We start from the raw sequence: 19,313 nt of genomic DNA on the forward strand, positions 1-19,313 counted from the left end.
CCTGGAAATCAACTCCTGCAGGTAAGCTGGGAAGGAACTGAGGCCCCCATAGTGAGGTAGGGATAGAATTGGGCAGGGCTAGATCTGGGGCTGGGACTACCTGGCCAGGGTGGTGTGTAAGGCTTGGGACCTTGGGCCATGTGTGGCTACAGGGCCCAGGCAGGGAGTGGGACAGGGCCATGGGTGGCTTGTGTAGGGTGTGGGGGGCCAGTCCCCTATAGCTGTGCACACTCCCAGGGGGGACATGTGCCCCCCAGATGTACGCGTGGGGTGGGGTGTGTACGAACCGGCCACTGCAGGCTCAGAGCTCCCTGCCATGCTGCCCTCCACAACCCAGCAGGCAAGGCCCAGAGCAGCAGGGCAGAGCAGGGTGGGGAAGTTTAGTGCCACTGCCGTGAGACCCGTGCTGCCATGGTGAGGTGCCCCTTGCCCACCTGGCAGCAGCAAGGGCAGCAGCCTGGTGGGCATGGCTTGGAAGTGAGGGCACTGGAAGACCATGGAGCTCTGGGTGGGGAGAGAGGGGTACCAGCAGTGATGAGGGGCTGTGGCTTGGGACTCAGGAGCACATGCCATGTGCAGGGCACAAGCATCTCAGGGCAGCTCAGTGCCACAAAGCAGCGCTCTGATTTTCCATGATAAAAGACCAAAAATCAAATGCCAAATGTATAGGTATTTAGAATTTATTTTATTACTAGGAAATTGCCCATCAAGAATGGGGTGGGGGGGGTAGGTGGGTGCAGAGGCCTGTGTCCTTGGGCTGTAGCCATGGCCACTCTCTACCTCCCCCGTGCTGCTTCAGGTGGGGGCTGCGGCTACTCCCCCTTGCCATTTCGGGCCAGAGCCAGGACCAGGGCTGCTCCCCTCCCCCTCTCCGCCATGTTGGGCTGGGGCTCCTGGGGCCCACGACCACGGTGGGAGTCATGGCAGCAGTCATGGCCATGGTGATGGCAATGCGGGGCACACAGCCACTGGTCACCCTCCCTCCCCTCTTCCCCGCCAGCTGTTGTTGTTGGGGGGGGGGGCACTCAGGCCCCTGGCTCCAAGGAGCAGGGCAGGTAAGGGGTGGTGAGGCCAGCACCACTGGCCTTGTCCCCCAGCTCTGGCCACAGTTCCTGCTGTTATGGCAGTGCTCCACCGTTTGGGGTGGGGTGAGGCCAGCGCTGCACAGCCAGCACCCCACGCCCCCACCACCTCCCAAGAACAGGGGAAGGACCATGCCAGTGCTGCTGGCCTTGCCCCTCCATTCCATCCCCTCTGTCATGGTGGTGCTCTGGTCCCTGTCGTCCCCCTCTGCCTCCAAGGAGCAGTCCCTGCTGTCATGGCAGTACTCCGCCATGTGTCTCTGACTGTCCAGAGCACTCTGATTGGCTGCCGAGGCGACCAATCAGAGTGCAAATAAAGTGTTACGGACAGACAGACTAAGGGTTTTATAATATTAGAATAGTGACTGAGGCACTGATAGGCTTCCAAATAGCTTTAAAATAGTAAATATATCAGTAAAACATTGTGTTAAAATGATCTCTCTCTATATATATTTATAGAGAGAGAGAGAGAGAAAGCAACATTTCATTTTAATCACAGATTCTGGGGTTTGTAATCAGAGAAGTTGTGATTTTTAAACAGAGAAAACCAGGATCCCTGGATCTAAACCTTAATAGGTAGAGGACATAAATATGATGTTTTAGCAGAACTGAAGCTATAGTATGACCTATAAGATCTCATCAAAATTATTCCAATTGAAACAAAATGAAATATTCCTTAATTGAGGAATGGTTCTATTCCTATGAAGTATTCCAGCTTGCGAGTTTCGTACCCTCAAGACTGTCATTCACCGAAATATGGAAGATACTGACAGGAATGGATGTCACATAGTTAATATGTTACAAACCTGCCTTTGAAGAATCATTCATCAAAACAACCTGTCCTAATATGAACGTTTGATGGCAACAAGTAAACATGATTTCCTTCCATGTACACAGATACGGGCTCTTGAAGCTCAACAATTATATACAGATGGGAATAGAAATAGAGATTACTTTTTGGTCATTTGGGTCATTAAATACAATAACTAACATCAAACAGAATGGTAGCTTTTGTATGGTTTGAATTGATTTAGAAATCCCTAGGATTACATGTGGAATTAGGTTGTATTCACATAGAGTAATTCTGGAAGATTCTGACCTAAGAATCTCTATTTGTGTGCTTATACTGCATGCACGTATTTTTTAATTGTATTCATGGCCTAAACAATGATTGTGGTGATACCATTAATTTTTCAAGAAGCAAATCCATTAACCCAAAGCTTTAAATGTAATTATAAAACACAGGAGACTGATAATGAAACTCAACATACAAAAACAATTGGAAAACAATCATTGCACTGAAAGATATAGTTCTGGACTGAAGCATTCCCTTAGGCTGGGTACCAGAAACATTTATTCTGGAACCAAAACATATCTTAGTCACTTTCATTTAAAAAAAATGCCAAAATTGTTCAAATTTGACAAGCTTCCAAGAGTTAAGGCAGATAATTGTGTCTATATTTTATGAAAAGTAAACTATTGTATTTTGAACCGGATTTTTAATTTGCATTTTTTCTTTCCTTGTATCATTTGCTAAGGCCAAAACATTTTTTACTTGTGGCCTTTGGAAAAAATAATTAGGGAAGATGAACATCTAAAGCATGAAAACTGAAAAAGAAAAAAAAAACCATGCTAATTAAGGTTTAAAATGTCCAGACTTAAATTAATACCCATTAATTTGGGATTTGGGACTATAAAATGAGGGGTAAGGAACACAGGATTGAATGAGATCTTCAGGGCTATAGACTCTAGTGTCCTGCCACTGCGGGCAACCCTGTCATGCAACGTTAATTGTAATTTCTCAATCTCCATCTGAGCCTTTAGGCTTAGATCTTTGTGTTACATGGTGACCAGATGTGTTGCTCCAGGAGTCATCTTGGGAAACAGTCACACACATAGATACAACTTCTTCCCTCTCACCTCTATGTGGCAGGTAAAAGCAATTTACTGTATCCCTTTACTGGATCACAGTGCACTTGCTGATACATAAAATGCAAGGGCTATTTCCACTGGTTATTTACTTCCTTTAGATTTTTGCCTGTGAGAAGTGGTGGAAGAGGACTGGGTTCACAGGGTCTCTTTGCACAGCAGCCTGTCTTCCAGCACATGAGCAATTAAATCATGTATAATATGGTACCTGCCTATCCAGGACATATTTATTGCAGCATGGAATGTATTACCAATTAAAATAAACTAACCTTCCTTATTGTTTAACATGAACCACACAGCTAGAGAAAAATTACTAAACATACTAAAACAACTAAATCAAGATAATGTATAAGCAATTGTTTAGCAGGGAATTTAAAGAAACTTTTGTTTGAAAACTGAAACCTCAGTGACTTCACATAAAGACTTTTTTTATTTTTATGGTGGGTACCATCAGATGGTGCTGTTACATGTAGTGTTGCATTGCTGGTAAACAAGAGATTAGGTATGCAAAACTGATGTGAAACAGGCCAAGGTATGTTCATCTGCCTATGCCCTAATTATTATAATCATGATCCAGAAGTTGTCACAGTGGGAATCTTGTATACTCTTTACATATTACTCCATAGTGTGATGCATGAAACTACACAGAGTACAGCAGGTAGACAGTTAGAACTGACCTCTTAGAAACAAGCACAATGAATCTTGGGCTTGAAGCTGACACAAGCATGACCATGGAGTGCGTTATTAATATACGAGGAAGACCAAGTAGTCCCTCTGCTTGAAATGATTATCTGAAATACTAACTATGTGAATCCATACTGGCTAAGTACAAAATAACATGATTAATCATGTGTCAAGTCAAATGATTAATTTAACTTTGCACAATTCGGTATGTTGGGATTTCAAGCAATGTTTAACACTTTTTATATTTGGAGAATTCAAACCTATTTTAACTGAACACCCACATTAATCATGCACTTACCTTTGCAGGTAAGGTTTGATGGGTGAGCTCTTTAAGAGGAACAAACCATCAATTTAAATGTTCAAGAGTTCTTTAACATACAGCAAAACAGAGTCAATAAAATTCAACTGACTATGTCTTGTTCTGTGGGCTGTTATGTCGTCAAACTTTTTTATACTAAAGATCATGGCAGTTAGATTATTCTAACAGCCCTCCTGAAGAAAAAAAATAAAGTTTCTGAAATCAGTAACATGAAGAAGGCCAAAGGGTTTGTCCAATAAATGAATCAGAGTTAGCATTTAACACACACCTGTAAATGTCTCTGAACAGACAAAACAAAGGGTTAAGCATACAGATCCCTGTACAATTGTTTATAATGAACAATTGTTAGGTTGCAGCACAAGCTAGAGAGAAAAAAGACAAGAAGAATGAAAGGAGACCATAGAGTTGGTAGCTATATGATATAATATTTGATAAGCTCAGAGCTTCAACAATCCAGGAACAAAATTCTCCTCTGAGATGCACTAGATGCAATATTGGGGAAATGATAGGAGAACTTCTGCTAGAGTATTTTACCATTCTCCTGAAGAAGTGTAAATTAAGTCTAATGCCAATATTATTGTGTTTAATTTTTTATTTTAATTTTTACTATGTTGAAAGAAAAACTAAATGCTCTCTTTAAAAGCACTTCAAAATCATGGAGGAGGTACTCAAAGCAATAAGGACAATCACTAGGAATCTCTCAGCAGTGAAAAATTGCATATGTTCTAATCAAATTTACTCTGGCTGCCATTTTAGTTACCTACAAAGTTCCCAATTATTTGGAATTCACCTTTCTTAATTGATTTGAAGTATTATAACAGAAGCCGCCAAGCACTTTCCTTTTCTTTTGAAAGAGGTTAACTGTAGAAAGCTGCCTTAAGCAAAACATGCAAACTGAAGTGGATTACATCACCTAGTGCAGGGGTGAGCAAAATATGGGCTGTGGGCTGGATCTAGCCTGCCAGGCCATTCTCTCCACCCCATGGGACACCTAAAAAGTTTAAAAGATTAATATTTATCTGCTCCTCGCTGCCTGTCAAAGATGACAAGAGCTGGGCAGTAGGACCCAGGGGAAGCTGGCAGGAGTCAGGAGAAAGGCCACAGAAAGAAAGGTGTCTGCCTGTGGCAGCTTTCCCTGCATGTGGCTGTTTCAGCACCACGTGGCCACTGGCTATATTGCTGGACCATGGGAGCAGGGGTGCACTGGTACCCCGGGGCCAGGAGCAGGAGGGGGGCAGGTGTGTGCGTGTGTAGTGAGAGAGGCACACAGTGTGTGTGTGTCAGTTTGTCCATGCAATGGGGGAGGGGGAGAGAGAGACAGAGCAATGAAGGAAGGGGAGTGAGTGAGTGAGTGAGTGTAGTGAAGGAAGCTCTGTCTGTGTATGTATGAGTAGTGAGGGAAGCAGAGTGTGTGTGTGTGTGTGTGTGTGTGTGTGTGTGTGTAGTGAGGGAAGGAGGGAGAGGGAGAGAATGTGTATGTGTGTGTGTTCATAGGACGAGTCCCACAAGCACACCCCACCATACACATGTGCCCACACCTCACTTGCACTGCCATACATGCAGACCAGCATACCCATGCCCCAATCACCTTCCCCCCCGCACAGCCCTCCACAAATCCCATACCCACCCACCTCACATATCCACACACACTCACATGCTCCCTCACCCCATGCCCACCCCACCTATCCACCCTGCCACACACCCACAGCCCCCACAAATCTATACTCACCCCCCCATGCCTCCCATGCCCCCAAAGTATACAAGAGTAAGACTTCATTTTAAGCTGTTGTGCAATCACCTCTGTGTACACTACACAAACCCATTTAAATCAGGACAAAAATATTTTTTGAAATCAAATTAATGAATGTTGTAGATGTCCGCTTTTTAGAATAAATTTGGTATTTTTCTGGTTCCAAGATGGCAAAACCCCTTCCTGAAAGGAGTATTTCTGGGCTCAAGGGGAGAGACTTCTGGTAGCAAAGGGCAGGGGTTAGGGAGTAGGTCTTCTGTTCTCAAGATGGCGACCAGGGGGTGGGGCACCTGTCAAGGGACGGACCTACCCATGTGGGCCTCAACAGCTTGTCAAAACTTGGTAAGTGACCCTCCACCCAAAATAATTGCCTGCCCCTGAACTAGTGAATACATATAAATCTTACCAACTTTCCATTTAGGGCACTTTTAGGAGGTAATAATTAAAGAAGGTTCATGCATATTTTGCTTAATCACTTTACTCATTATTAAATCTGGAATTTAATTATAGCTGTGGATCTTACTGAAGTACTTTAGTACATGATTAGATCCAAAACAAATATGCATTATAAACGCAAAGCACCACCATCAATTGCTAGCATTCCCATCTCCCTTAGTGGCTGTTCCCACTTGTCTACAAGAAGCTACTGCAATTTTATGGACTTGAGAAGGAAGGTACCATTTTGGTTCTCTATTCAGCATGTTAAATAATGATGCTGACCTCTCTCTATCAATAATTCTGCTTATTGCAGTAATGTCTAAGGACCAACAGGAATGGGGCTCCATTGTGGGACTCTGTACCAATTCAGCACAGCAGATAGTCCCTCCTCCAAAGAGGTTGCAATCTAAATAGAAAAGACAAACACAGGACAGAGAAAGGCTGTAGCATGGGGGCAAAGTGAACAATGGAGTGATGGCACAGAGCATGTTAGTTCTATGACTATTTTTTATTTTAAGTGGGGTTAGTTAGGAGGTGATAATGCAAGTGGAAGGTAAAGTAAATGGAGAAAAACACTGAGGACAGGGGTGTGAGGGAAAGAGGGCAAATGTAGAGTGGAGGAAAGCTGAATTACATTTTAGCAATGTATTATCTTTATTTATGACATTTTACTATGGCATCTTGCTGCAGTATAAAAAGAAAATCCCCATGAACTGTACACCATTAGTTATGACATAGCATTCTTCCCTGGACCTATATGGAAAATCCTCAAACAATTGCAACCCATACTAGAGAAGATCCAATTGTTAAAGCAATCTTTCTAGAACCACCCATCCTAGCCTTTAAACAGGCACCGAACCTCGCCAACCTTATCAAGAGAAGCAAACTTACCATGGCCCAAAGCACACCAAATGGATCCAGACCATGCCAGGACAAGGAATGTAAAACCTGCCAGCACATCACTCCCCCCCCCCACAATAACTACACCCCACAACAGAACCATCACCATTCCTGGTTCTTACAGCTGCACCTCCAGAAATGTAATATATCTCATCCAGTGCACTGAATGCCCTGATGGAAACTACATGGGAGAAACCAAACAACAATTGCATACCAAAACGAACACACACTGAAAATCTAACAAGAACAAAAATACCCAATTACCTGTGGGTGAACATTTCTCACAGGACAACCACTCTCTCTTCAATCTCTCAGTTCTAATCTTCAAAGGGACTTTACAAAACACCTTTTGTACATGAGCCTATAAACTTCACTTCATAAATCTACTGGATACAAAAAATCATAGACCAGATATAGGCACTGGTTTTATGGCAGATTATAACCTACCTGCCATTTGATAATCCCAGATAACCTCTCTATATTTTATCAGTTACTTCTAAGCACTGGTCAGCACTGCCGTTTCCCCAGCCCCACCTCCCAACTCTCCACTTACCTGTCTCACACCTATTACTTCCCATCTTCTCTGATATTCCCTGCCATGTATTTGCATTTTCACAGACTACATTTTGCATATTGGCTTAAACCCCTATTCCACCCAGGAGAACATGCAAACACCAGCAGACTCTCCCTATACCTGAAGAAGGGTGTTTGTGCCTGAAAGCTTGTAAAGAACATTTTTCCAACTATTTAGTTGGTCCAATAAAAGACATCATAGTTACCCAAAGAACCTTGCCTGAACACTTAGTGCAGCATTTGTACTAGCTATTGCAGAGCTCACAGAAACTTTTTTTGAGACTTCTGGATTCTATAGCAATGGATGTTGCCTTTTATTCTAAAGGTCATCCTACTTCCCAGAAGAGACTGAAGACTGTGGAACTAAAGATATATAGTCAATGGGCTGCTTAATTCTGTCCTTTCCTATATAGCGCAGTTCAACCCATGGGAATTATATCTGGGGAAGCACCAAGCAGTTGACACTTAATTGACTATATCTATTATTTGGCTATGAATGCTATAATAGCTTGAGGTTGAATTCTGCTGACAGTTCTGAAATGCAGGTAGAGATCTGCGATAGGGATAGGGGGCTCACAGAGCTCAGTTCTACCTCTACTAATGGTAATCACTAAGCAAAGAGCCTTTTGGAACAGATTGCATGGATGAGGATGAAATACCAACAGCTTTTCAAGTGGAAGATTTTCTTCCCATATTGTCTTCACAGCCAATAAATGGTGGGATGAGCCACTAACCCCTGCTGCCACTAACCCCCTCAAGAGATTTTTCACGTCATGTTTTCTACTTTAAAAAGCCTTCATAGAAGCAGGCATCTTTCTCCCTCCCTTCCCTCTGTCCCGCCCCGGCCAAGTGTGGCTCAGCAAGATTTATAACAGTTCTGGGATTTAGAGGCTCTTATCGCTTGTAAAACTGCATTGGGTACAGTTTGGAAATGGAGAGTGCTCACTCAATTATCTCCTCTCTCCCATTTTCCCTGTACAGTCAGTCCTACTTATTGGGAAACTGAGTTGAAAACAGGCATTGACTTTATGCCACCATAAATATGGGGGGACCCTAGGGTTTCTTCATTTCCAGAGGCCTGTCCAAAGTTGGTCCCCCTGTTTTCAGTTGTTTTGCAGGATTGGGTCCTTGAAGCCCCAAAAGTGGTAGGGACCTGACACTGCAGGACAACGGGCAACATTTGTGCTGCCCAATGAAGCAGTTCAGTTGTGCTAGGACACATCCTTAGACGATGTCTGTTTATAGCCTTTGTTTACTCACCAGTCCAGTACTCCACACGGCTAACCTGGAGCCTAAGAACCATATTAGTGCATATGGGTCTAGTTAAAATTAGCTGCCTTGTTTCCCAGAATAAAATATTCAGTTAAAAAAAACCAAAAACAAAAAATGTTGGGGGACAAGGAGAGAGAGGACAACTGAAAACTAACCCCCTCCCTCCCCCCCCCCCCCCCCCGGCAAGAAATGCAGGTCTCAGTTCTGAAAATGACAAAACTCAAAAATATTTTGTTAAAAACACCAGCAAACAGTTCTTGAAGAAATTTCCATTCTGACCCAATAGCCATTTTCAGTTGAAAAAACTCTGAAAGAAAATGTCTGAATTGCTCTGTAAACTAGCATGCTTACAGGAAAGGAGCCCTTGGCTTTCTGTTGTGGAGTTCACCAGAACAAAATATTTACCACAACAATAATTCCTAGCATAACTTCTTAACTATGAAATACTACTTCCTTTTACCTGATGTTCATCAGTGAATGAATGTGGAGACCTTGCTGATACAGAAAACAGAACAAATTACTCAGAGAAAAAATATAACTTGTTTATAGGAGAATTTTCAAATCATTACCGGTTGATTTGCCTGGAAATTAAAACGTGGATGTTTGTGCAGCTAAAATCCTGAAATACCCAAAGTTCCTCATGGTCATGGCACTGACTTAATTAGGGGCATAAACGGAGACCAAATGAAGGTCAGTGGGCAAAAGTCTATCCTGCACCTCTAAGAAGAGAACACAGATCCCTTGTTGTTAAGAGAGGTTTAGGTTGAATGCAAGTTACCTTTGTGTCTTCTTGATCATGAGTGGTGTCAAGGCTAAAGGCCTAAGTTCCACCAGCCTTTGAGGCTCCTCTGAAATTCCCCCAACATGATGTGATGTATCCTCATCCACCATGCTCCCTCTTGCCTTCCATTAGTCACCCAGTAGGCATATCCCCTACACCAGTGTCAGGGGTCCCTGAAAGGCAGCCTGATAGCTTTGTCTATGGTTTCTGAACCAAGGGGATCTTCTCCTTTTCAAATGTGTGATGTTTAAGGCTACATTATGTGACTCCAGCTCTTTAAACTGGTGCAAAGAGAACAGAAGTAAGAATCTCTCTGAAATCTTCAGACTTATGTTATATTTTAATTGCTTACAGCCTTGCTCTACAAAGGGCTGAACACTACTACAGGTGAGTTGAAAGCTGTTTCCAGCATCACAGAGGAAGTTCTCAGTGCCTTGCAGGACCCAGCTTCAAATTAGCAGCAGTAAGGCATGATTTACATTGACTATGCATTTCTTATTCTTGGAAAATGAAAACAAACACCAACTGATCAACAAAAAGATTTAAAAACTGGGTACATGAATTGGTGAGGAACAGCTATGCTCAACATATTTACAGCTTTCTTCAGAGAATTGTGAATTTTTTGTCAGGACCCAGAAATAGAAAGGATTTTTATTTAAGGTTACATTCCAGGTGAAAAAAATAGTTACTTTCTGCTTTTTCTTGTACTTGTCTCTGGTTTACAGTCAGAGATTACATACAACATGACAAAATGTAGAAAGAGGACTGTGCAAATAAAAAGTCTTAAAGCTCTGAATTTGCATTAAAATAAACTAGGGGAACACCTCAAATGAGCCACCGTCTTTAAAACAAACCAGAGTAGAACTTTTTCTTTTTTTTTGTAATGTTACATTATAGCAAAAACAGACCAAACTGAGCTGCTGTGTCTAAAGAGAATGAATAAATGCCAAACAGGCAAGGTTTGTAGAACTGTACATTACGTTGTTTTGCAAACCAAAGTTTGCAATAGAGATGTGGACAATCATAGCATAATAGTTATAGAAGACCTTAGAATCACATAGTAATGTGTCTGTTGACCTACATTGCAAATAAGTCCTTTGATAAGGGAGCAAATTTTTCACTATGTTCTGCTCCAGCACTGGCTTCTGTGGAGCTGGAGACACATTCTGTATTATCATCTGCAGTTTCCTGACAGGAAAACAAGCAGAGGTTAAGTGATTTGCTTGTGGAAAATGAGGGACCAGTGTCAGATCTGAAATCAGAACTCAGAAATTCCTGAGGCAAGATGCTTACTTCCACTCAAGACATTTGAAGGTGGCTAAGAGGCTGGAGTGGTGTAAAAGGGACCTACAAATATGGTGGAAGGAAGACAGTACTAATGCAGTGCATGCAGAGGGAATTTTACGGCTGACCTCCAGTGTCTGGTACAGGTGTTATGCTGAGGACATGCTGAAGAGCAATACTCAGTAGTATTGAAATTGTGGGGGGGGTTACAGTTCATATGAAAACTCACAGAGGTATGAGGCTCCAGGCTCTAGAGAGCCACAGCAGCCATCTGCTCACCCCTTTGCTTTGTATGAGACTGTAAAATGAGGGGTGTTTTTCCTCATGCTGATACTTAATGTCAGGTAAATATGGTATTGCTGATTATGTTCCTCAGCACAGGGTGCAGCTGAATCAATGCTGAACATAGCCTTCCTGCCAGTGTAGACTAGAATAAACTATTCAAAATGCTCGAACAAAATCAGTGTGCCTGCTCCAACATAGAAAAATAAGTAAACAGATAGCAAGATAAAACAAAGTGAACCACTCCACTACTAGCCATGTTTAAAAACTCACTTAGATTCTGAACTGTATATTTTCCTATCGTGTTTGCCTCTGTCCTTCCTACCATTAATCCCACAACAATTTGTATTTATTCTTTTTCAAAAATATATACTGTCTTTAGTTTTGGTCCTTAATTCCAACATGCCACTAAAAGTCATGGTACTGTAAAAAGGCACAAAACAAAATCTTTCCTGATCAAGTATCTTGTGCCTGCCTGGTCTCGTATAGATGTCCCCTTGCCACCTTGGAGCATGCGCCCGAGGTTGGCCGCAGCATTTGTTCCTGTGGTCTTGGAGAGGGCTGCATTCTCCCCGAGGGAAACCCCGAAACTCGCCTGCCATGACTTGGGTCTTCCTTTCAATGGCAGGCTTCCGTCCTGTAGCCCCTCGCGAGTTGGTCGGACTTCCTAGTGGGTATTCTTGGGGTTCCACCTCCCTTACACCCCAGCCATACACCAGACTTTAAGATGGCCACTTGATGGTCGGTTGGCTCACCCTCCGATGTTGCCTCCTGGACCCTCCTTGTCTGCTGGGTTCCTGGTGATCTCTCCCTGCCCTAGGTATCTTTGGGATATTAGACTGTCCCTACTGCTATGCCAGGTGTTCCTTGCTGCGCTGCTGCTCACAGTGCTGCCCCAGCCATTCCTATTCCCTGAGCTTCACCCGTGGCCCTAATCCTTGCTTTAGGGCTCTTCAGGGTAATTCATGAAAAGAACAAATTAACAAAGAAAGAAAAGGGAAGCGGCGTCTTGGCCCATCCCCACTCACAACTCCGGCGTCTGCAGCTCCGCAGTCCCTCGATGCCGTCCCAGTCTCCTTAATTACTCGTGGGCCCCTCCAATGGGTCCACCCTCAGGTCCCTCGGTGGCAGCCGGTGCAGTCCTTGCCTGGCCCAGGAAGCACTCCTGCAGCTTGCTCCTCACAGTGCCTCACCAGCTGCTTCATCACCACTGATTTGTATTTCTGCCAGGTGGCGTTGTTGTATGACATCATCCCCCCATGCCACTTTTAGCCGGAAATAAAAGCGACTGATGAATCACGTGTGTGCTCCATCCTGGCATGCCTCATCTGTCTCCTCTCCTCCTGAAAAAGGTAAGTTTACCCTGTCTTCAGGGTTTTCCTTTGCCTTGTGGGGATGGGCTGCGGTTCCACCGCGGGAGGGGTCTCCTGTTCCCTTGTTTCCGTCCCCCTGGGACACTTCTCAAAAGCGAAGCTTTGGTTCATTTAGTTCTATCTGATCTCTCAAAGCAGAGGAACGCATGACTGGAAGAGTTCTCCTGCATCACCAAGGAGACTTCATAGGAAGTCTCATGTAATCTACTTTATAAACTTATCAAGCTCCAAATTAAGAAGAGTTGGATTTCTTGCTCCAATTACTGTTCCAAAACGTTGCTCCTTCCAGCCTACATTTATCTCTGTTCATTCTATATGTACTATTTGTTCTTATGCCAATACGGGCCTTTAGTTTACATAGCTCTTCTTCGTCCCTAGTAACTGCCCCCTGGTATATTTATGGAGAAAAGACATATTTGCTATCAACCTTCACTTTTCTAAGCTAAACTAGCCAGCCTGGTTTTGGGCATGTGTACATTTGTTCTGAGTGCTCTTGAGGTACTCCTCTCCTGTTAATAAATAAAGTCCTACCCACCCACTCCCACTCTGCGCACTCCAAACTTGGAATTGAGGCAATGACAACACTGCAAGGATGTTCCCTACTACCATTTTGCAGATCTCCATCTCTGAGGTACTTCAGAATACTGTTCAGGATATCTCCAGAGCATCCTCACCACTTCAACTCCAGTTGAAGCACATGGAGTAGGTAAGTGGAGCTTATTTTGTTGCAGCAGTCTCAACAGTGCCATGAAGACAGTGCAGACATGCTCTCAGTGTCATCTCCTAAAACAGAGGTGGCCAACCTGAGGCATGAGTGCCACATGTAGCCCAGCCAGCCTCAGTGTGTACAGGAAGATTAGGGAGGGGACAGGCAGCACAGTGGAAGATGGGGCAGAGAGCAGAAAGAAAGCAGCAGACTGAGCAGGGAATACAGGGCAGGGAACCAAAAGCAGAGAAGCAGGTTGGGCAGGAAAAAGGAACTAGAACAGCATTCAGGGCGAGTGCATGGCTAATTTGTGGCATGCCTGTCAGAAAGTTAAGCTCCCAGAATCCTAAAATATGTGTTTTCTGCCCCACACAGTTCAGCCCAGCAATCCTTTCTTTGCTCTTAGTCTTTGCATGTTTTCCAGTATGAACTCAACTATCTTAAGCAAGGAGGGGCAAATGGTATAAAGCATCTCAGATGAAGTCTCACTTTCCCATTGCCACTGGAAATATCTTGACCAATATATTGTAGCTTTGTGTTTGACAACTTGAGCTGCCATCTCATTTCTGGCTAACAGTTATCCTTTGATTAATCCTCTTCCGCTGAATTTGTGTGGCCTTATGGAGCGAAAGAGGGTGTGATGGGGTATATTATTTGTTAGCTGCTCTGTGGTAACTGCATGTACATGCACAGTAAGTAGAAGTTAAACAGTGGTAATTTAGCTCTTTCACCAAGGAGCACTGACGATCCTCTACATTACAACAGTGTCTTAACAATGGATTCTGTTTGGGATTTCTGTGGGAAAGGAAGGTTAATAAAACGGGCATGCAAGACAAGCAGTTATAAACTTGCATTATTTTTCAGTCCATATTTTAAAAAATTATTTTCTTCTGTCCAGTTGTGTTGTGTTGCAGATCTTTGTCCCCATCTACTGATTATCCACAATAATTTGAGGTAATGTCTATGTTGACATAATAAAAGACTACTGCCTATGGAGTTGATTCCAGACCAACAAGCTGTATAGCTGTTTCATGCTCAGTCTCACCAATTAAAACATTCTATTTGATCTAAAGCCCTAAAAAATCTAGAAATCAGAAGGAAAATAATAATAATAATAATGATAATAATAGAATTGTAACAAAGGGGCTTTCCATAATGTCTGATTTTGTAGCAATAATAATGCATTTTCCCATGACTTGCTCATTGCTAATGCTCCATTTAATGAAGAATTTACACTGCAGACCCAGTTATTTTCAGCATTTTTGCAAATGAAAAGTGTATTCACTCCACCTTACCAGATACATCCACACAAATCTCATTGGCTTTATTTTAAAGCCATGTCTCCACACTTGATTCCAGAATTTGGCTCCAAGATTCTTTTTTTTTTTTTTTTTTTTACTTGCAGGAACAGTAGTTTTAAGCTTGAAGTGAATTGCACCATCTGTCCTGTGGCTTTACTTTTCAGCTTTAGTAGTTACTTGACAGTGCATCATAACTGGTGGTCAGCAGTTATGTGAAACACACATGGCTGTAGGAAGCCTCTAAAAGTATTCTATCCTGGAGACATTTCTAAAATGAAGAATAAGGGTTCTCTGCACTAGGGCTGTGTGAAGCTTTGAGTGCTGATTCAATTCAGAGGAGATTTGGCCCAATTCAGTGACCGAATCTCTGAATCCAAATTGAATCAGGAGACCAATGAAAAGGTCCAAATCGATTAGAAACTCTCCGAACTGATTTGGAAAAGATTCAGAGAACTTTGGCGATTTGGGCAGTCCCTGCTTGCTGCAGCAGGGAGCTGGATCTGGACTGCATGCTGGGGCAGGGGAGCGGGGGAAAGGGGACCATGGGGGGACCCCTGTGCCAGGCCCCTTCCCCTGCCTGCTCTCCCAGGCAGGGGAGAGTGCCCCCCTGATCCCCACTCACAGCTGCCCCACCCACCCCAGCTACCAGCCCTTTAAAAAACAAACAACTTCCCTCCCCCCAGACTCATTGGCTGTTCCAGTGGCCCTGGAGCTGCTGGGGGCTTGTGACAGAGCCCATCACACAGTGCAGAGCAGTGGGGGCAGCGGGGATTGCCCCCTGCCTGGCAGCAGCTGGTGATACAGTGCTTTTTTTTTTTTAAAGGGCCGGGAGTTGTGACGGGCAGGGCAGTCATGCTGGAGGCTGGGAGAGCACAGGCCTACTCTGCACTTAATATATATCAAATATTTGTAAGTGTTGTACATGGCCACATAATTATCAAGGTTTATTTTCTTTAAGGATTTCAATGCATTTTTGTAAAAGAAATGCTAAATTATATTATGTTTTCTAGTGCATTAGTCTTCACGTCACCTGAAATGCTTTTTAGATGCTACAGTTATAAAACATTTTTAGGAAGCTTTGTGAGCCATAAGGTATTCGTCTTCGCCTCAAGCTGAGATGTCTTGCATGGTTATTTTCCAAAATCCTATTAAAGAATACATTGCTTTACTTAATTTTCAGTCTGAAATGGTTGCTATCTCAAAACTAGTTTTTAGACATACAATCCCTCTGTATCTTCCACTTTTTAGCTCTACCTTATAGCTCTGTATGATTGCTCAGAGCTCCAGTATGAAAACGAAGATAGGCCTGTTGAAAATCTCTGGGTTAAGGTTAGCGGGGAAAGCAACAAGGTTGATGTGATGGGTGTCTGCTATAGACTGCCAAACCAAGAGGATAATGCTTTCTTCAGACAACCAGTGGATGTTTCCATATCACAGGTCCCGGTTCTTATGGGGGACTTCAATCACCTTGATATCTGCTGGGAGGGGAATACAGCAGTGCACAGGCAATCCAGGATGTTTTTGGAGAGTGTTAGAGTAGGGAGAGGCATTCAAAAAGCCTGAGCCTGAACTGATTCAATCTTTGCAGGTTAGTCTAACCTGCAAAGCTTGAATTGATTTGGAGGTGGATAGACATTCCCTTTTCATTCCAGAAATGCAGGTACATGCCTGCAGTGGCTCAGGCTAGAAGCCGGGGGCGCTACAGCAGCCCTCCCTTCCCCTGAACAGAGCTGACCTAAGGGGTGGGGGGTGCATGGCCAGGCCCTGGCAGGATGTTCTGATTAGGGAGGGTTCCCCCCCACTCTTGACCAGCCCAGCAGGGAATGTTTATCACCCCTAACTCAGTGTTTATCAGCCCATTAAGAAAAAAGCAGAGGGACATTATCAGCCATCTGCTGATTCTGCCTTTGTCCCATGTGCCACAGCTGGGACGTAGCAAGCATGTGGTCTGCTAGCTAATACTGAGGTGCCTGTGAGGGACGGGGAAATCCTTGCTTAGCAGACAGTTGGGGGGGGGGGGAGTAGAAGCCAGGCAGATGCCTGCAGAGACTGTGGGAGCTGCAGCCAGGGAGAAGAGGGGAGGTGGGGGGCCAGGCCTGCTGTGGAACAGAGAGCCCTGTCCAGCCTAGAGAACATGCTGGGATGCTGGGGGAGTCTGGTTTATCTTAAACCAGCAAGGGGTCTGGAACAGACATTGCATAAACTGATTTGAGCCAAATCAGTTAAGTTCAATACTACATTCAACCAGATTTATCTCAAACTGGTTTCCATCATTTTCAAACTGGTTTATGTGCACTGAACATCTGTTCTGTTACAGGTTTAAACCAGTTTCTGATCACTTAAACTGGTTTATGGGTAATGTCTGTCCCTAGCCTTAGAGACAACTTCCTGGTGCAAGTGTTGGAGAGACCAGCTAGGGGCCATGCTCTTCTTGACTTACTGCTCACAAACAGGGAAGAACTGGCGGGGAATGTAGAAGTGGATGGCAGTTTGGGAAGCAGTGGCCACAAGATGATTGACTTCAGGATCCTGACAAAAGAAATGAAAGGAGACCAGCAGAGTATGGTTCCTGAACTGCAGAACAGCAGAATTTGGCCAAATTGGGCCAAAGGGAACTGATGGACAAGATCCCCTGGGAGGCCAGTCTGAAGAGGAAAGGAGTCTGAGAGAGCTAGTTGTATTTTAAAGACACCTTACTGAGAGTGCAGGAACAAACCATCCTGATGTGCAGGAAGAACAGCAAATGTGGCAAGTGACCAGCATGACTTAGCAGAAAACTCTTAGGTGAGCTTAAACAGAAAAAGGAAGCTTACAAGAAGTAGAAGCTTGGACAAGCAACTTGGCAGGAGTATTAAAATATTGCTCAGGCATGCTCAGCCTTGCTTCATGCAAGGATGAAGTCAGGAAAGCCAAAGTACAATTAAGAGTTCAAGCTAGCAAGGGACGTGAAGGGTAACAAGAAGGATTTCTACAAGTAAGTCAGCAACAAGAGGAAGATCAGGGAAAGTGTGGGTCCCTTGGTGAATGGCGGAGGCATAGCGACAGATGATGAGGAAAAGCCTGGAGTGCTCAATGCCTTTTTTTACCTTGGTCTTCACAGGCAAAGTCAGCTCCTAAATTACTGTACCGGGAAGCAAAGTTTGAGAACAAAGTGAGCAGCCAACAGTGGTGAAAGAACAGGTTAGGGACTATTTAGAAAAGCTAGATGCATACAAGTCCAAGGGGCTGGATACAATGCATCTGAGGGTGCTGAAGGAGTTGGCTGATGTGATTGCAGAGCCGCTGACTATTATCTTTGAAAACTCATGGTGACTGGGGGAGGTCCTGGACAATTGGAAAAAGGAAAACATAGTGTCCATCTTTAAGAAAGGGAAGGAGGAGGATCCAAGAAACTACAGACCAGTCAGCCTCTCCTCAGTCCCTGGAAAAATCATGGAACAGGTCCTCAAAGAATCCATTTCTAAGCTCTTGGAGGAAAAGAAGGTGATTAGGAACAGTCAACATGGACTCACCAAGGGCAAGTCATGTCTGACCAACCTGATTGCCTTCTCTGATAGGAAAATTGGCTCTGTGTATGCAGGGAAAGCAGTGGACGTAATATACCTTGATTTTAGCAAGGCTTTTGATACTGTTTCCCACAGCATTTTTACAAGCAAACTGAGAAAGTATGGGTTGGATGAATGGACTGTAAGGTAGAAAGTAGGCTGGATTGTCAAGCTCAACAGGTAGTAATCAATAGCTCAATGTCTAGCTGGCAGCCATTATCAAGTGGAGTGCCCCAGGGCTCAGTCCAGGGGGCCAGTTTTGTTCACTATCTTCATTAACAATCTGGAATATGGGCTAGATTATACTCTCAGCAGGTTTTCAGATGACACCAAGCTTGGGGGTATAGTAGATAAACTGGAGGCTAGAGCGAGGATTCAGAGTGGCCTAGAGAAATTGGAAAATTGGGCCAAAAGGAATCGCATGAGGTTCAATAAGGACAAGTGCAAAGTCCTGCACTTAGGACAGTAGAATCCCATACACTGCTACAGCCTGGGGACTGACTGGCTAAAAGCAGCAGCTCTGCTCAAAAGGGCCTGGGGGTTACAGTGGACAATAAGGTGGATGAGTCAGCAGTGTGCCCTTGTTGCCAAGAAGGCTAACAGCATACTAGGCTGCATTAGTAGGAGCATTCCAGCAGATCAAGGGAAGTCATTATTCTGTTCTATTCTGCACTGGTGACACCACATTTAGAGTGCTGTGTCCAGTTTTGGGCCCCCCACTATAGAAAGGAGGTGGACAAGTTGGAGAGAATCCAGCAGAAAGAAACAAAAATGATTAGGGGGCTAGGCACATGACTTCTGAGGAGAGGCTGAGGAAACTGGGTTTATTTAGTCTGCAGGGTTTGGGACAGAATGTATACATAAACTGGCTTAAGTGACCAGAAACTGGTTTAAACTTGTAACAGAACACAAGTTCAGTCCACATAAACCAGTTTATGTTCACACTGCACATAAACCAGTTTCAGCCATTTTGAAACTGGTTTAAGATAAACCTGGTTGAATGTAGTATCAGACTCAACTGATTTGGGTCAAACTGGTTTATGCGACTTCTGTCCCAGAGTGCTTCCTGGCTTAAGTTAAATCAGAGTCCCCCA

At 43.9% G+C, this 19,313-nt stretch overlaps 1 protein-coding gene across 5 annotated transcripts in view; it reads right to left on the minus strand.

Annotated features, from left to right (window-relative positions):
- The window catches only part of GALNT13 (polypeptide N-acetylgalactosaminyltransferase 13), a 431,117-nt gene that overhangs the window by 41,721 nt on the left and 370,083 nt on the right, over window positions 1-19,313 (minus strand). The gene's annotated exons all lie outside the window — the stretch shown is intronic.

The sequence above is a fragment of the Alligator mississippiensis genome, chromosome 4, assembly GCF_030867095.1.
Source record: "Alligator mississippiensis isolate rAllMis1 chromosome 4, rAllMis1, whole genome shotgun sequence".
NCBI classification, from domain to species: Eukaryota; Metazoa; Chordata; order Crocodylia; family Alligatoridae; genus Alligator; species Alligator mississippiensis.